We start from the raw sequence: 17688 nt of genomic DNA on the forward strand, positions 1-17688 counted from the left end.
AAACACTACCTTAGCTTTAGATATCCAAGAGTTCTTAAATTTCTTGCCAGGGGTCTTAACTTTTCCTCCTGCCCAATGATTGTTGAAGCTGAATTCATGGAACCAAGTCATTCTGCCATGTTAAATTAAGCAGTAACCTTAAGCACAGAAAAAGCTAAAGAGGGAGATGACCTGTGTGCCCTCTACCTAATCTAGAGCAGGGGAACCTGCGGCCTTCAGGCCACATATGGCCCTCTAAGTCCTCAAGTGCAGCCCTTTGACTGAATCCAAATTTCACAGAATAAATTGTGGCCTTGAGGCCGCGGCTTCCCCACCCCTGACCTAATCCACAGTTTTAGGAACAGGTAAATAGGGCATTCAATAACAACAGGATGTGTGGAAGTGTAAAGAAGTCACGTTTTCTTAAACACCACTGAGGTCTGTTTATGAAAAGGATCTACTCTATACTTCGCTCTATCACGTACATTTGAAACTGGATAGCTGCTCCTTTCAGACACATCTTCCTTTGTAAACAGAATGAATCAGGTGCTCTAAGGATGCATTATGTGTCACTGGAAGGTCTTTTTTTGACCGCTGACTTACTGGTCAAGCATCCTCCAGAATAGCAACAATAATAATAGCATTTACATATTACTTTAAGGATTACTCAGTACTTTATTATCTCATTTAAGGTAGGTGCTATTATTGTTCCTATTTTACAGATGAGGCAACTGAGGTTGAGAGAAGTTAAGTTACTTGCCCTGGGTCACACAACTGGGACCAAGACTTGAACTCAGGTCTTCTTGATTCCAAGTCCAACATTCTGACCACTGAGCCACTTAACCAAGCATGCCAACATAAACCTTTGAATCTAAATAGAGATGCCCCCATCCCAAAAAAAGAGACCACAGAGAAGATTAAAATACTCTCACATCAGATGATAAGATGCTTTCACATCAGAGAGATATCTATTACTGAGGAAATAATTTAACAAACGCCATTTTAGGGCCTTAAAAAGTTGATAAAATCACAGGATTTTATAGCTGGAAGGGATGAGTTATGTTTCCAATGTTTCCAACAATCAATTAGGGGAAAAGTTCCTAAATCAAAAGAAAACTATAAATTACAGGGGAAAAAAAGCTTATGTTTTTCCAAGTGAAACACCTTTGATTGTGTGAACATGTCTACATCAATGTTGAAAGCATAGCAATTAATATTTTACAACAGCTTATAATTTATAATTAAATAATTTATCAAATTAAAGAAAACATAATTTAAAAGGAACTTTAACATACTCAAGAAGTATTTATTGAACAATTACTATGGCCAGGCACTATGCTAAATGTAAGGAATACAAATAAAAGTAGAAAAAAAAGACAGCCCCTGTACTTAAGTGGATTACAGTCTAATGAGAGAAGACAACACAGAAAGAGAAGCTGAAAAGAGATGGATGGAGATAACACCAGAAGGGGCATGGTACAGCGTCTTGATAGAGTCCTCAAAGTCAAGAAGAAAGCCTGGAGAGAATAAAGATATGGTTAACTTGGGCATTCCACTTACAAAAGAGGTTTAGGGAGGAACCAGTCAATCCTAAGAAGAAGCTTCAGGAAAGAAGAGAATTTCCACTGTAAGAAGTCCTTGGGGAGAGTGTAGTTCTAGTACACTAGACCTTTCTGCTCCACGGTGGATATGTATCTGGCCACTGGACCCAGATGGTTTCCGAGGAGGGAGTGAGGCTGGTGACTTTGCACAGCCCTCCCTCACTTAAATCCAGTTCACTTGCAAGTCATGGCATCACCTTCCTGAAGTCATGGTCCTCTTCAAGAAGGAAAGACAAACAACAACAGTGATAGATGAACAAAGGCTCACAGGTTGAGTAGTAGTAGCAGTGGCAGGAAGGCCTTTAACTCAAACTTTTAACCAATCTGTCCAAATGATCGTTGGACATCTCCAATTGGAAATCCTAAATGAATCTCAAATTCAGTATTTCTAAGCAGAAATCTTTATTTAACTCCCTAAAACCACCTCTCCTTTAAACCTTCCCAATTCCATCAAAGCCATCCCATCGTTTGAGTCATCCATGACTGTAACCTGGGTGTCATCCTCAACTCTTCCTTCTTCCTTACCCTCCATATCCAAACAATTGCCACGTCCTATAAATGTTCATTCAACATTTCTCACATCAGTCCCATTTTCTCCATTCATACACCTGCCACGTCATTCATGCCTCCATTACCTTTTGCCTGGACGACTGCCTTTCAGTCTCTCCTCTCTCAAATCGATCTTCCACACAACTGCCAAGTTGATATTCTTAAAACTGGAGTCTAACCATATTGTTCCCCTATTAAGGAACCTTCACTAGTTCACAACTGCTTCTAAGTTAAAATACAAACTCCTAAGCTCAGCATTTAAATTCTTCACAACGTGTCTCCAACCTGCCTTTCAAGATTTATATTACCTGCGTTTTAGCCAAACTTGCCTAGAACTTTCTATGTCTTAAGCTTAAAAATTCTATCTTCTATCTCTAGGCTTTTGCACAGACTGTATCTCAAGCCTTCAAATGCACCCTTCTCTTCGCCAATTATTAAAATCCCTAGCTTCTTCTGTGATTAGCTCATGTGCCATATCCAACAGAAAATCTTTCTCAATATCTACAACAGAGAGTGATCTACCCCTCATCCTTAAATTATGTACATTACTGAATTACATGTTACATCTCCCAGTATAATGTTAAACTCCCAAAGGCCTAGACATTTTCATTTTTTTATTATTGCCAAAACCTAATATCATGCTTTGAACATAGTAGCTACATAATAAATATATGTTGGATTTAATAGTTCTATAGCCCAAAGATATAAAAAAAAAAAGGAAAAGGATGTATTTGTACAAAAATATTTATAGTAGCTCTTTTTGTGGTGGCTAAGAATGGCAATCAAAGGGATGTCCATCAATTGAGAAATGGCAGAACAAGCTATGGTATGTGATTGTGCTATAAGAAATGATGAGCAGGCAGACTTCAGAAAGACCTGGAAAGACTTGTATGAACAGATGCATAGTGAAGTGAACAGAACCAGGAGAACACTGTACTCGGAAACAGCAATACTGCTCAATGAAAATCTGTGAATGATCTTGCTATTCTCAGCAATACAATGATCCAAGACAATCCCAAGGGACTAATGATGGAGCATATTATCTGCCTCCAGAGAAAGAACTCATATTGTTTGAATACAGACTGAAGCATGCTATTTTTAACTTTCTTTCATTCTTTTTCTTTTATTTGAGTCTTCTTATACAAAATGACTAATATGAAAATGTTTTATGTAATTACACATACATAACCTATATATGATTGCTTACCATCTGAGGAAGGGGGGAGGGAAGAGAGGGACAGAATTTGGACTCAAAAAAGGTAAAAAAGGATTTTGTCAACATACAATGCAAATTATCACAAAAGAGACCTCTCTTAAATGAGTGATGCTTTGAAAAATATATGGTATGCTAGTCAGCTTAAACTTTTTTTCCTTTTTTTTTTAACCACTCAGAAGAGGAAATTGCTAGGATTTTCCCTAATAGTTAACTTTTCTTTTTTTGGAAAAGCATAAAAACTGCTTCTTTTATAAGAAAGACTTGTATTTATAGTATTCCTTCAATTACATGTACATTTGTTGTTTTCTAAATAAAGAAAGCAAATCTTGTGAAGTGAGTAATTGTGTTACTAATACAGAAGCAATAACATTAATGGCTGTTATGGCTGACTGGCCCTCAAAGAAGCTATTAAATGCACTTCCCTCAAGAGGCATCCAAGGATCACAGATTTAGGGCTGGCAGGAACTTTAGAATTCATCTAGTTAAAACCCCTCATTTACAGAGGAAGAAACTGAGTCCCAGACAAGCTAAATGATTTGCCCAAGGTCATACAGCCAGAAAATAGAAGAGCTGGGATTTGAACTCAGGTTCTCTGACTCCAACATTCTTCTCACACAAGCAAAACCAGAACATACAATTTGCTGTTGTTTGGTTGCTTCAGTCATGCCCAACTCTTCAAGACCCCATTTAGGATTTTCTTGGCAGAAATATTAGAGCAGTTTGCCATTGCCTTCTCCAGCTCATTTTACAGATGAGGAAACTGAGGCAAACAAGGTTAAGTGACTTCCCAAGGTCACACAGCCAGCCAGGTTAAGTGTCTGAGGCCTGAATCCAGCCCTCCTAGCTGCCCAATACAGACAATAATTACATATGCTTTCATTGTTGGGTCCTTTCAGTCCTGTCTGACTCTTCCTGACTCCCTTTGGGGGTTTTCTTGGCAAAGAGCCCAGAATGGTTTGCCATATCCTTTTCCAGCTGGTTTTTACAGATAAGGAAACTGAGGTAAACAGGGTGAAGAGACTTGCCCAGGTTCACACAGCTGCAATGCTGACATTTAAATGAGAGCTTCTAAAAGTGCCTTCAAAAGTTTTGTCTCTACATCTCCAAAGGTTTCATGATGAAAAATGCCATCCACATCCAAAGAAAGAACTATGAAGTTTGAATGCAGATTGAAGCATACTATTTGCCATTATTTTCTTCCGTTTTGTTTCCTCTTTCTGATGGTTCCTCCTATGGGTTCTAATTCTTCCTTACAACAACACTAATGTGAAAATATGTTTAATAGGAATGTAAATGTACAGCTTATATCAGACAGCTCGCCGTCTTGGGGAGGAAGGCGAAGAAGGAGGGGGACAGAAATTTAAAACTCAAAAGCTTATGAAAGTAAGTTATTGACAAATCAATATAAATTTTTAAAAATCTATAAAAACGCTCTGTCTCTAAAGAAGGTTAAATGCTCCTTTGAAGTTTTGTTTACATTATGACTTCCTTTTGTCAAGATAGCAAAGGTAAAACTTCATGAAACTGTTTCCAATTACCAGGAATTTTGAGTTAAAAAAAAAAAAGAATAGAACTATAGTGCTTTAGCTTCTCAATGACAAAAAAAAAATTCCTGTTGCTTTGCAAGTGTCGATAAATGAGGTTTTAATAGTCAAAATAGCACTATTTGGTACAGTAAGCCTCCATTTTGGGGAAGGGCCCAGATCCTCATTCTCCTAACTTTATCACCATGCCCCTTAGGGTGTCTCCTTTTATCCCTTTTCAGCCCTCAGTTCCCCTTTATCGACTGAATTACCACCTTAGACTGTAAGATCCTTGAGGGCAGAGGCTATCTTTTTTCTTTTTGCTTGTATTTCTATCCCTGGTGCTTAGCATAGTACCTGGCACATAGCTGGGACTTAATAAATGCATGTTTGTTTGATTTGACTAGCATATAACATTATCATACAGTCCTGAGGTTTCACCAATAGGAAAATAACTAAAAATACTATTGATGCCTTCTTTCTGAAAATAGAGGAGAGTTTGCTGTAATGCTTAGCACAGAGCTTATCCTAAAAATACACTTTTTAAGGTGTTTCAATTAAAGAGCAAAAAACTAGTTTCTTCCAGGAAAGAAAACCACACTAATTATTTGTATAGTAGATTTTTTTTAAGGAACTCACAATAACATATTCCATGAAAATGTGACAAACAGGGGTGGCTAGGTGGAGCAGTGAATACAGCTCTGGCCTTGAAGTCAGGAGGACCTGAGTTCAATCCAGCCTCAGACACTTAACACTTACTAGCTGTGTGACCCTGGGCAAGTCACTTAACCCCAACTGCCTCACCAAAGAAAGCAAAAAAAAAAAGTGACAAACAACTAAAAATCTTCAATTCAAAATCCAAGAAACCTGAAAAATTCTTGAACAAATAAGTGCAATAAATTTATCCAAGATTTCTGTCAATTAGCTGGCAGTGGCTTCAAATGATGCAAACATAAGAAGGAAAAATGGAGAAACAATCGCTCCTGTTTGTGCCAAGATGGTCCAGGTTCAAAGAATTACTATAGAATTAACACTTATTTACAGTTCCCCAGGAAAGCCTTTTTTTACTCTCAGCCACAAAACTGTGCTTGCCTAAAAGATACATTTTATACTGTAGAACATTTTTCAACTCTGTGTAAAATATGCTTCACCATATTCTAGAGCTAGGACTCCCCTATAAATCGTTACAACTTAGCTAAGAGTTAGTCCCATCAGCCCCAGGATTTTTCTTCCCCAGTGTTTTCAGTCATTCAGTTATATTCTCCTCTTCATGACCCTGTGGACCACATCATGCCAATACCGTTCATGGGGTTTTCTTGGCAAAAATACTGAAATGGTATCCTCTTCCAGTGGATAAAGGTAAACAGAGGATAAGTGACTTGCCCAGGGCCACACAGCTGGCAAGGGTCTGAGGCTGGATTTGAACACAGGTCCTCCTGACTCCAAGGCTGGTGCTCTATCCACTGCACCACCTAACTGCCCCTTTCTCTATTAAATAATGGAGGCAATAACAGCTGTACCACTAACCTCAGAGGCACTGTTGAGAAAGTCAAATGATAACATGTGCCATGTGTTCTTACAAACCTTTCAGTGTCAGAACTTACTACTGTTGTTTTTTAAAAGTATATTCTTGTGGTACAAGGAGGAAGGACAGAGGGAATATGCATTTACATAATACCTACCACGTACCAAGCATTGTGCTAATAAGCGCTTTACAAATGTCTCAACCGATCCTCACAACAACTCTACAAGGTGGGTAGGGTTGGTATCACCATTTTGTAGTTGAAACTGAGGATAGATGACTCGCCCAGCGTCACACACAGTTATGAAGTGTATGAGGCTGGATTTGAACTCTGATCTTCCTGACTCCTGGCCTATCACTCTCTCCACTGAGATCTGTAGTTGGATGACCCAGGTTCAAATTCTGATTGTCACCTACAACCTGTGTGACCTTGGGCACGTCATTTATAAATAAGTAGGCTCAATTTTTTACTTTTTAATGATAGAGGAATGCGATCAAAACTGTTTGGAGCCCGGTGATGCAGGGAGTTAGAGGCACAAGTCCAAAAGAAAGATCAATATTAGGGAGATGTATCTAGAGACTGACATGAAGCCCTGGACTTAATGAGAATATCAATATAGTGAGAACTATAAAAAGCAACAGATGAGGAACAGCCAGGGGTTAAGAGAAAAACCAGGAGAATGTGGCGCTTCTAAATCCAAGGAAGAGGAAAAGCCCTGAAAGAGAGGGATCACAGGATATCAGGCTCAGAGGTAAAAGATGGTCACCATACCAAATGCTACAAATCTGTCAGAGAGGAGGACGAATGAAAGAGGCCGAATGATTGGATACTGAGACAGTCACTGGTGACCTTCTAGAGAAAAAGAGTATCATTACATTATTAGGGGCACAACTCAGATTACAAGGGGTTGAGGGGAAAAATGAGTACTGTAGAAACATAGGCACCTCCCCCCAGCCCCTGCCACCAAGGTAGCAGTAAAAGAGAAAAAAGATATCAAGGAGTACCTAGATGGAGTAGAGTAGAAAAGTCAGAGGAAAGAGTTTTTGGTTTGTTTGGGGTGGGTTTTTTCCCATTGGAATTAGGAAGATTTAAGCATGTTTGTAGACAGATGGGAAGGTGCTAACAGAGATGCTTTACATTAAACCAATGCAAAATACAACCTCAACTCTCCCAGCCTGCAGTTCAGGCTGAAAGAATAAAGGTTTCTCCGTGCTAAGGATCACTCTTGGGCTCTCTCCCTACCTGAATTAAAACAAACAAACTGATCCCTCTCTTGAAACCTGGGTGCAAGACAGTCATCTAACAGTCTCTTATCACACCCCTTTCCCAAGTAGCTGCAGTCAACCAAGCATGTTCAACAGAAACTCTTCAGCCACTGATCGCCTTGTAAAGGTACCTGACCCTCACGGCAGAATGTTCTCAGATAAAGCACTGGACCAGCAGGGATGCTGCCAGAATGACACTCTGCAGTCCCCACACAGCTTCACAGACAAATGCAAGATGCTGCTATTTACCCACACCATCATTCAGCATGAGAAAGAAGGTACAGTGCTCCCTAAAATATACCTTAAAGGAGTCAGGCACTGTAGGAAATAGGAGATCTTTGAATCACTTTAGCAGAGACATCCTGGCTCTATAAACTGCCCTTGGGAATAGCTTTAAAAAGACCTGACTCATACTGACACTATTTACAAGGTAAACACTGTACTGGATATACACTGGAAATTCCTTTAAGTGTTTGCTGAATTGGAAATATACACAGTGGATGCGCGGAATCAGCCCATAATTCCACCATCAGTCTTCCTACTACTAGGTCTTTCCCTCTGAGGTTACTTTCCCCTTACACAATATATATAACTTGTACCTACACCTACTGTATTTGTATGTGCAAATTATACAGAACAAGCACGGTTTGAAAGAAGTGAGAGGATGCTCCAACCCACCCCTTCACAGGTTCCCAGGTGTGGTACATTGAACAGGACTGGGTTGTGCTGATTTTTGTCCTCTTTTTCTGCCTTAAAAAATATATGTTAGGGGCAGCTAGGTGGCACAGTGGATAGAGCTCTGGCCTTGGAATCAGGAGGACCTGAGTTCAAATCCAGCCTCAGACACTTGATACTTACTAGCTGTATGCCCCTGGGCAAGTCACTTAACCCCAACTGCCTCAGCAAAAAAAAGTTTTTAAAAAAAGTTATATGGGATGGCTTTCTGCAAAGGGGAGGGACAAAGGAAGGGATAAATTATCAAGATATAAAGAAACAAACAACATCAATAGAAATTTACTTAAAAAAAGGTTAGTTAATGTTTGCTGAATTGAATTTAAAAAGCAGATAATAAACAGTGGGAGAAACATATATTATTTACATAGTATGTTTAGCAAATACATCACCCACGATAACCAAGCAAATATGTTGAGGAACAGATCAGAGGAAGTAACTGAGGATGCAGGTGGGTGTACGCCAAGTCTGGAAAGCTAGGAAATGTGGTCTGTATTCTGTAAATACCCTGCCTTTAGAAACTGTTTTGTAAATATACTGCTTTATGTGTTAGTTAATGGGTAAAACAGCCACAACCTGGGAAGAAATTATCTTCTGAGATGCAAAAATAACAAAAGGTTATGGGCTAAATTTTTAACATTCCTCCCCATGTTAATATCCCTTTTAGTAAGCAAACCTCTAAACTCAAAGTAAGACCCAAACCACAAAAGAGGAATTAAAAAAATCAAGCGAAGTGCATTCGAAGTGACTGAAAACTATAAACTTAGGGGAAATGCCAGGCAAAAGATTTTAATATCATTATTCTAATACCTGACACTCGAAGGAAACTAAAGATTTCAAACATGATAGCTTGTGCCCAGAGAGACAGAAGACAAGAGTATTATTATGGGCAACAGTGGGGAAAAACCAGTCTGGCTAGAACAGAGATGCCAGACTTAGCAAATCTGCTGATGACACAAATTGTAAAGGATAGCCAACAAGGAAGATGATGTACTGAAAGCTAACCAGAACAGAACCAATGGACCAAAGCAAATAAGAGAGACATTGAGTTTAATAGGGATAAATTTAAAGTCCTGAACGCAGATTCAAAACATCAGCTACCCACGTACAAGATCAGGGGAGACGTGATGCCCAGCCAGCAAGGAGGGCTGTGGTCCTGCTGGCCCCTGCCCTGGAGAGACTCGGCCTAGAGAACGGTGTCCACTTCTGAGTATTACCTTTTGGGAAAAGCGTTGTTGGCAAGATGGAGCATATCCACAAAAAAGCAACCAGGATGGTAAGGAGGACTCCAAACAATGTTATCCAAGAACCAGCTGAAGGACTAAGAAAATAGTAGATGTAGAGCCACAAGGAAACTTGAGGTTATCCAGGCCAAGCCCTTTGTTTTAGAGGGAACTGGAGACCAGTTAAATAAGGACCATTTAACATCCAGGGATTAAATAACCCGCACGAAATTAAGTGGCAAAAAAAAAAAAGTGGCAAAAAGTGACGGAGTCAGGACTTCAGTAGTTCCTGTTTCACTTTTTTTCTCTGTATCACTTAGAGCATTGCATATGCTGCCTCATACCAAAGTATTCACTTAACTGATTATTACTGTTATTAAATAAAAGTATATCCCCTGTGGTTCAAGGGGAAAGGAGAGAGGGAGGGAATACACAATACCATGTTAAGTGCTTTACAAATACTGTCTTATTTTGATCTTCACAAGAGCTCTGCAAGGTAGGTAGGGTTATTGTCCCCATTTTACAGTTGAGGAAATTGAAGCTAGCCAAGGATAAATGACTTGCCCAGGGTCAAACAGCTTAGTGTCTGAAGCTGGATCTGAACTCAGATCCTCCTGATTCCTGGCCCAGCACTCTACCCACTGGGATTTGTAGTTGACTCCAAAGCTGGGCAGCTAGGTGGGACAGTGTATAGAGCACCAGGCTTGGAATCAGGAAAACTCACCTTCCTGAGTTCAAATCTGCCCTCAGGCTCTTACTAGCTATGTGACCCCAAGCAAGTCACTTAACCCTGGATACCTCAGTTTCCTCATCCGTCAAAGGAGCTGGAGAAGGATGCAGCAAACTACTCCAGCATCTCTGCCAAGAAAACTCCAAAATGAGGTCACAAAGCATCAGACAGGGCTGAAATAACCGAACAGCGACCAAAGCTGGAGTTCTTTCCACTGCACCACATGTTCCACCCAAATAAGAAAAGATAAGAACAACATGGTAATAACGATCACTGTCTCTGAGCATCTTGTGTTGACTTATTTTGGCTGGTACCATGGGCGAGACTAGAAGCAAAGAGCATAAATCACAAAACTGTTAGGTTGAAAATATTTTTTTTTCTAAACACCTAACAAAGAGAGCTATTCCAAAGTGGAATGCCCTACCTTGGGTGATGTTTTTCCATTATCGAAATATCTCAAAGCGAAGCAGGAGAACCATTAGTCAGGGATGTTCTATAAAGGCTATTAAGACATGGGTAGGAGTAGATGGTTTCTGAAGTCCCTGTCCTAGCTCTAGGGATTACCAGTAATAGCTAACATTTATATAGCACTCACCATGTGCCTGGCGTCAGGATAAGCCATTTACAAATAATATCTCATTTGATCCTCACAAAAATCCTGGGGGAAAGGTGATATTATTATCCCCTTTTTACAGATGAGGAAAATTGAAGCAGAGGTTAAACGGCTTTCCCAGAGTCATACAGCTATTAAGTGTCTGAGGCTGGATCTGAACTCGGGTCTTCCTGACTCCAGATCCAGCACTCTATCCTTGGCACCATCTTATAACACCTACAGCAAGCAGGACCCAAGCAAACAAGTTTTCCCATCATTTTGAGGAAAGGATTCCAACCTCAAATGCTCTACAGAAAGACAAATCACTTCATCTCTGTGTTTCCTTCTCTATTATCTATGCTTACTACATGGAATTTTATGAGCTGAGGGTGAAAAATCTCTCTATTGGCTTCTAAAAGTGTAAAACATGTAGCCCAAGTTCTCCCCAAAGACAGGTGATCTTTTTACCTTCTGACATGTTTCAGTAAAAATAAGCTAGACCAAACACAAGAACTTTATTCGATGTGCGATTATGCCACTTTAAATAAAATTCTGCATGCTTGATGCTGCACTGTCCAATTTAACTGACTTATATACACTAAGTTTAGAAGCTATATACTGTACAGCATACTGATATAACACACTTGATTAAATGTCAATTGTTCTCATTTCTATTTTTAAAATTGGACATCTGGTCCTTGGGAAAGCATCTAATTATAATTTCAACAAGAAAGAAGAAACTTATGTCTACTTTAATTAAAATGACCACACTTTTTTCTATCTTTAATGTGAAGATTGTTGGTTCTCCCCAAGTAGACACTATACAAGTTAAGAGTTTTACTGTCTCAGTTGTTTTTCAATATAAAGAAATAACTCATGAGATTCCACCTTGCTTAAAGCATCACTACTCTTCTAAGCAGCTACAATCCGACCTATCAAGGGGTACATTTTTCAGGTATTTAGTTATTTCTGGCACAAGATTACATGAAATATTTTCTAAAGCTGAATGTGATACAAGGATGCTATTTTCATCCCATTGGCTTTCTTAATTAATTGTGCTTCTAATCAAAAGAAGATAACTGAAATACAATTATATGTTCATCAATAGATAATAACGACAAAACAGTATTCTAAAAGGGGAAGCTAGGTGGCACCATAGGGCACAGAGTGCCAGGCCTGGAGGCTGGAAGACTAGTCTTCTGAGCTCAAATGTGACCTCAGACACTTAATAGGTGCATGACCCTGGGCAAGTCACTTAACCCTGTTTGCCTCAGTCTCCTCATCTGTAAAATAAGCTGGAGAAAGAAATGGTAAAGCACTCCAATATCTTTGCCAAGAAAACCCCAAATAGGGTCAGGAAGAGTTGGATACAACTCAAACAACTGAACAACAGTAACATAAAGCAAACAACCCACAAGGGGAGCATTTGACCCATCTCCAAAGAGAAAAATACCATAATTGACTCTCTATTATCTACACAAATGGGGAGGAACATGACTATGGGTGATCTAAGTCAATGCCTAACACAAAAATCATTTGGTTTGTAAATGCATTTTTGCTTTTACAGTTGAATGCCAGTCTCCCAACTGTTGTAGATATTTACTACAAATAAAATAATAATAATTCTGACTCGGGACTCTAAAGGGCCTTAGAAACTGATAAATTAAAAATAGCTCTTCAAAAAACAAAGTACAAGAAGGAACAAAAACAGGGCACTTTGTAACTGTAAATACATACTTTAAAAAAATGTTCATAGAAGTTCATGGCTTCATGGACAATCCTCCTTTTTGTACTTTGTATCCTGAAATGTGAATTTGTTGATTATTAAATTAAATAATGAAATGAATTTTCTTTAATGCTTAGGGAAAAGAAAGGAAGCTGTAGAATAGGAAAACGTTTATCAGAAATATTTCAGACCTTTCATATCCAAGATATATAGACAACAGCAACATATGTGTATATATACATACATATATAGGTATATATATAAAACCAAGTCATTTCCCAACAAATGGTCAAAAGAAATGAAGAAACAGTTCTCCAAAAAAAATTGTAAACTATATTTAAAATGGTTTTTACCATAGGAAAAGATGCTTCAAATCACTAGCAATAAGAAAAATCAAAATCAAAACAATAAGCTTTCATCTCACTTGTTTTGCAATTGTCAGATGATAGCAAAAGATAGAAATAGTGTTGGAGGGACTATGGAAAGTCAGGCATGCACCAATACACTGTTAGTGGAGTATGAATCAGTACAAACATTTTAGAAAACAATTTAGAATTAAGCAAATAAAAAGGCTAAAATGTCTACACCCTTTGACCCATGCATTCCCTTGTGAGGCATACGCCCTAAAGAACTGACAAAACACACCTGTATACATCAAAATATTTACAGCAGTATTTTTTGTGGTAGCCAAGAACTGCCTATAAAATAGATGCTTATCAACTGAGAAGTGATTAAACAAATTGTAGTACATGAATGTAATGTAGTATCATTGCGCTGTGAAAAACAATGAACATAATACAGAGTGAAAAAATTTATATGAACTGATGCTAAGTCAAGCAGAGATAGCCAAGAAATCAATACACATGACTATAACAATATAAACGGGAAAAAATCATCATAAAATAAGTCAATAAGCATGTAGTAAGCACCTACTGTGTGCCAGGCTCTATGCTAAAAAATGGCAATGAAAAAGAAAAGCAAAAACAGTCCCTGCTTTCCAGGAGCTCACAGATTAATGGAGGATTCAACCTGAAAAGAACTGTGTACAAACAATGTACAGACAGGATAAACTGGCTGTAATTTCCGGGGGATGGCCCAACGTTAAGAAGATAGGATCTCAGCAGAGGGTTCAGGGTAGTCAGGGAATCCAAGAGAAAGACTTGAGGAAGGAGAGAATGCCAGGCACGGGAGACAGGTACAGAAAATGAACAGACTTGGGAGAGAGAGCTTCTTGTTGGAGAAACAGATGTTGAGGATGTGGAAGAGTGAAATGCATATGACAACTGGGAAGGTAGGCAGAGTCCAGGTTATAAATGGTTCTAAAAGTCAAACAGGATTTTATATTTGATCCTGGAGACAAGAGGGAGTCATCGAAAATGAATGCTAGGGGGCAGCTAGGTGGTGCAATGGATAGAGCACTGGACCTTAAGTCAGGAGGACCTGAGTTCAAATCTGCTCAGACCTAACACTTGACACCTGCTAGCTGTGTGACCTTGGGCAAGTCACTTAACCTCAATTGCCTAAAAAAAAAGAAAAGAAAAGAAAAGAATGTTAACAAAAGTTCCTGGGGGAGGTGGTCACAGGTATGGAACACTGCATACATTGTCAAAAAGTTTAAATATATGATTGGCTTTGCTGATCTTTTTTTTCTCTTTATCTTTTTCTTTGAAAAAAAAAACAAAACTTACGTGGTCTGGTTCTGTTAAAGGAGGAAAGGGAGGGATACTGGGGAACATTTGGGTGATGTAAAATGAAATATATATACATATATACATTTATTTTTAAGTCTGAAGAACTAGTACTCCAAACACAAGGCTACTGAGGGTGAATGTTATATACAGCAGAGCAACTAATAAATTAAGCAAAGTGCTGCCCAAAATTTAAAAATAAAATTTGTCCTGAATGAGTCATAATAAAGAAAAGCACAGCTTGATTTTCTGCGGATATGTCTCCAAACTTTTAAAGCATGTCCTTACCTGGTAATTTCAATGTTATCAATCTTTTTAAGAGCAAATACCTGCAACAAAGGGGACATACTTTAGAGTACTCAAAAACCAGAATATTGCTTATTACTAAATTTCTTAAAATATTAAATGTATTCCTTAAAAAACTATGGAAGATATAGGCTCTTAATTTTGTGAATTGCTTCTGATTTATAAAAATAGCAACAGTAGCCAATTTAAAAGAAAATGAGTAGACAGATTTGGCTAGAACTGAAGGTTCCAAGTAGAGTCAATCAGTCAATAAGCAGTAATGGGAGGTAAGAGGACCATAAATTGTAGATTTTAAAATTATGAAGCTCAGACTTTATCCCTGTAGGCAATGGAGAAATGCTAAAGATTGACACTATTATAGACAGTTTCCAGCTGGCTCACAAGTGAATTCATGGGATCACAGTATCTCAAAATTTCAGCACCTCAGAGGTCATCCGGTTCAATTTGCTCTAACATTCATCCCTAATAAGTGATACATTAGCCTCTGCTTTAAGGACAATCCAAAAAGTAAATAAAACATTGCAAATCTTCAGTGGGGGGAAAAAACCCATAAAGGTAATAACGTTTTTCTACTAATCTAACAATCTAATCTACTCATCAAGACATCTAGGTAGTACAATTAATAAAATATAGGACCTAGAGTCAGGAACACCCAAGTTCAAATCCAGCTTTAGAAACTTAGCTGTATGACCATAGGCAAGACAATTTCTCTCTTAGTTTCTTCCTCTGTAAAATGGACATAATAATGGCACCTTCCTCCCAGTGTTTTTGTAAGGATAAAATGAGATATTTATAACTGCTCTGCAAATCTTATGAGTGCTATACAGAAGCTAAAACTAACTAATTAATTAATTAATTAGTAATTGCTATATGTTAGCTATTAGGAACAGCTAGCTTTAAATGCTAGCTATTACTAACCAATTAAATAAAACCTGGCATGCATGCTGCAGTACATTCCTAGGGAATCTATGTTTACTGATCTCCCCCCTCCTTTCCCTCTCTCTCTCTCTCTCTCTCTCTCTCTCTCTCTCTCCTCTCTCTCTCTCTCTCTCTCTCTCTTTCTCTCTCTCTCTCTCTCTCACTCTCCCCCCCCTCTTCTCTCTCTTTCTCTCTCTCTCCTTCCCTCTTCTCTCCCCTCCTTCTCTTCTCTCCCCTCCTTCTCTCTCCTCTCTCTCTCTCTCTCTCTCTCTCTCTCTCTCTCTCTCTCTCTCTCTCTCTCTCTCTCTCTCTCTCTCTCTCCAGTCTCTCTTTCATTTTCCATGGAGCTAACAGGAATGTACAAATAGAGGCTTAGGGCTGCTCCCATGGTCCTTACGAGGGGAATGGGAGGAAGGGAAATGTTGAAGAGGACTGATCACTGTGCAAGGAAAGACAGCTTCCACTAACTACTCTCTTTTACATCTGCTAAGTGTAACAGGACTCTTCGAGGTCTCCCTCACACTCGCAGCAATGAGCCTGAGACTGGATATCAGGTCTTTTGCTGTCTCTTCTGCTTTGTGTGTCTTTTTTCCTGGACCTAACGGCCCATGCAGGAGGTTATCTCTGGAAAAACTCATCCTGGGATGAAACACTCAACACCAGGAGGATGAGCCCAAGTCATGTCCTGAGGACCTTGGGAGAGTTACAACAAAGAACCATGGTGAAGATGAAATGGTTTTCAGCCGTCCAACTGTTCCATGTTTTAATGTATCAACCCAATTGAAAGTGTAATAGAGCAATGGGTTACCGTTATCACTTATTATTTGTCAACACACGAGTCTTTTGTGTTTAAAGGATGAAATAATTCATTTCCTATAACTATCTACTTTGCAATAATGAGCAGAACCATAGAAGGGGCCCTGCTAATCCCTTCTGGAAAAATCTTAAGGATCAAATCAATGTTTTGTTCAAGACTTTTTCCCTGGCACTATAGATGATGGATGTAATAAATAATAACCAAAAAAAAAAAAATGATGTCCTTAATCTGGCGTCAGGCTGCCCAAGAGATAAACTCAGTCTTCAGGCCTTTATTAGGGGGTGCCCTGAGTCCCTTAAGCAATATTTACATGAGAAAGTATATGGACAGAAAACTTCTCTTTCTCAACATAAATGTTATGTACTAAGGAAGAAGCTTTTCCTGTGACAGTTGGGCAGAGCTGGAAGAGAAATAAGAAGGTTAAAAGAGCCATTTGCTGACATAAAAATAAGATTCTTGGTGCAGAGAAGTGTGGAAAAAGAGAGGGAAAAGTAGAGAACAGGTTATGCACGTATTTCCCTTCCCTGAAATAACTTACAAGAGATGAAAGAAAAGATGGGTCAGAAGAGTCCTATTCCAAATACCAAGAGGAGGAAGAGCCTGGCTGCTAGACCAGTGTAGAAGCAGACACATAGATACCCTGGGATAGATAAAGGGTACCATTTCTGCATACAGACTTTCATGAGTTATATAAATCTTAACTAGAGTAATTCTTGTATTTTGTTTTTGTTTTTACCTTTTAGGAAACTGCCAGTATAAAGTAAAAGCAAAACTCTTAGAGGAAGAAATTATAAAGGAAAAAAATCACACTATTTCATTTGTTTAATTTAGAATGGATGTTGCTTTGAAGATCACCATTAAATTGAGAGGAACTTTCTTTCTCAATCTGTCTAATGGAATTAAAATGAAAAACATTTGTTTTCTTGGTGTAGAACAAGTTTTTCTCTTAACATTTGATACTCTCCAGTTTTCAACATGGGAATAGTGAATTAATGTTTTTATCAATCTGTTTTTTCTTCTTTTATTTTATCAATTTAAAAATAAGTTCTTCAAATATGAAGACTCCATATCTTTTTTCAACTCCACTATTTCTCTGATACTTTCTTCCTACTCTTGGCATGTCTGCCACCAACTGTCCCAGCAGTTTGCTCCATCTTTGTTTCAATGACAAATGCTAATAACAACAAAAAAACCTTCATCCATCCTCTCCCCAAATAATATTTTCTTTTCCCCAGATACAAGTAACAATTCCCACTCATCCCAGAACCCTCACAACCTCATACGTACATCCAATTTTTGA

The 17688-nt window shown here is 38.6% G+C and overlaps 1 protein-coding gene across 9 annotated transcripts in view; it reads right to left on the reverse strand.

The window, feature by feature from the left end:
• Positions 1 to 17688, reverse strand: part of L3MBTL4 (L3MBTL histone methyl-lysine binding protein 4) — a 483848-nt gene that overhangs the window by 418055 nt on the left and 48105 nt on the right. For 2 of the 9 annotated variants that reach the window (XM_078153502.1, XM_078153503.1), the window contains exon 2: positions 14636 to 14676. The exons of the other annotated variants lie outside the window; for them this stretch is intronic. The gene's annotated coding sequence lies outside the window, so the exon portion shown is untranslated. The remainder of the gene's footprint in view (positions 1 to 14635; positions 14677 to 17688) is intronic. 9 annotated transcript variants of the gene reach the window in all.

The sequence above is a fragment of the Phascolarctos cinereus genome, unplaced genomic scaffold, assembly GCF_003287225.1.
Source record: "Phascolarctos cinereus isolate Bilbo 61053 unplaced genomic scaffold, phaCin_HiC Scaffold_4;HRSCAF=312, whole genome shotgun sequence".
In the NCBI taxonomy this organism is placed as follows: domain Eukaryota; kingdom Metazoa; phylum Chordata; class Mammalia; order Diprotodontia; family Phascolarctidae; genus Phascolarctos; species Phascolarctos cinereus.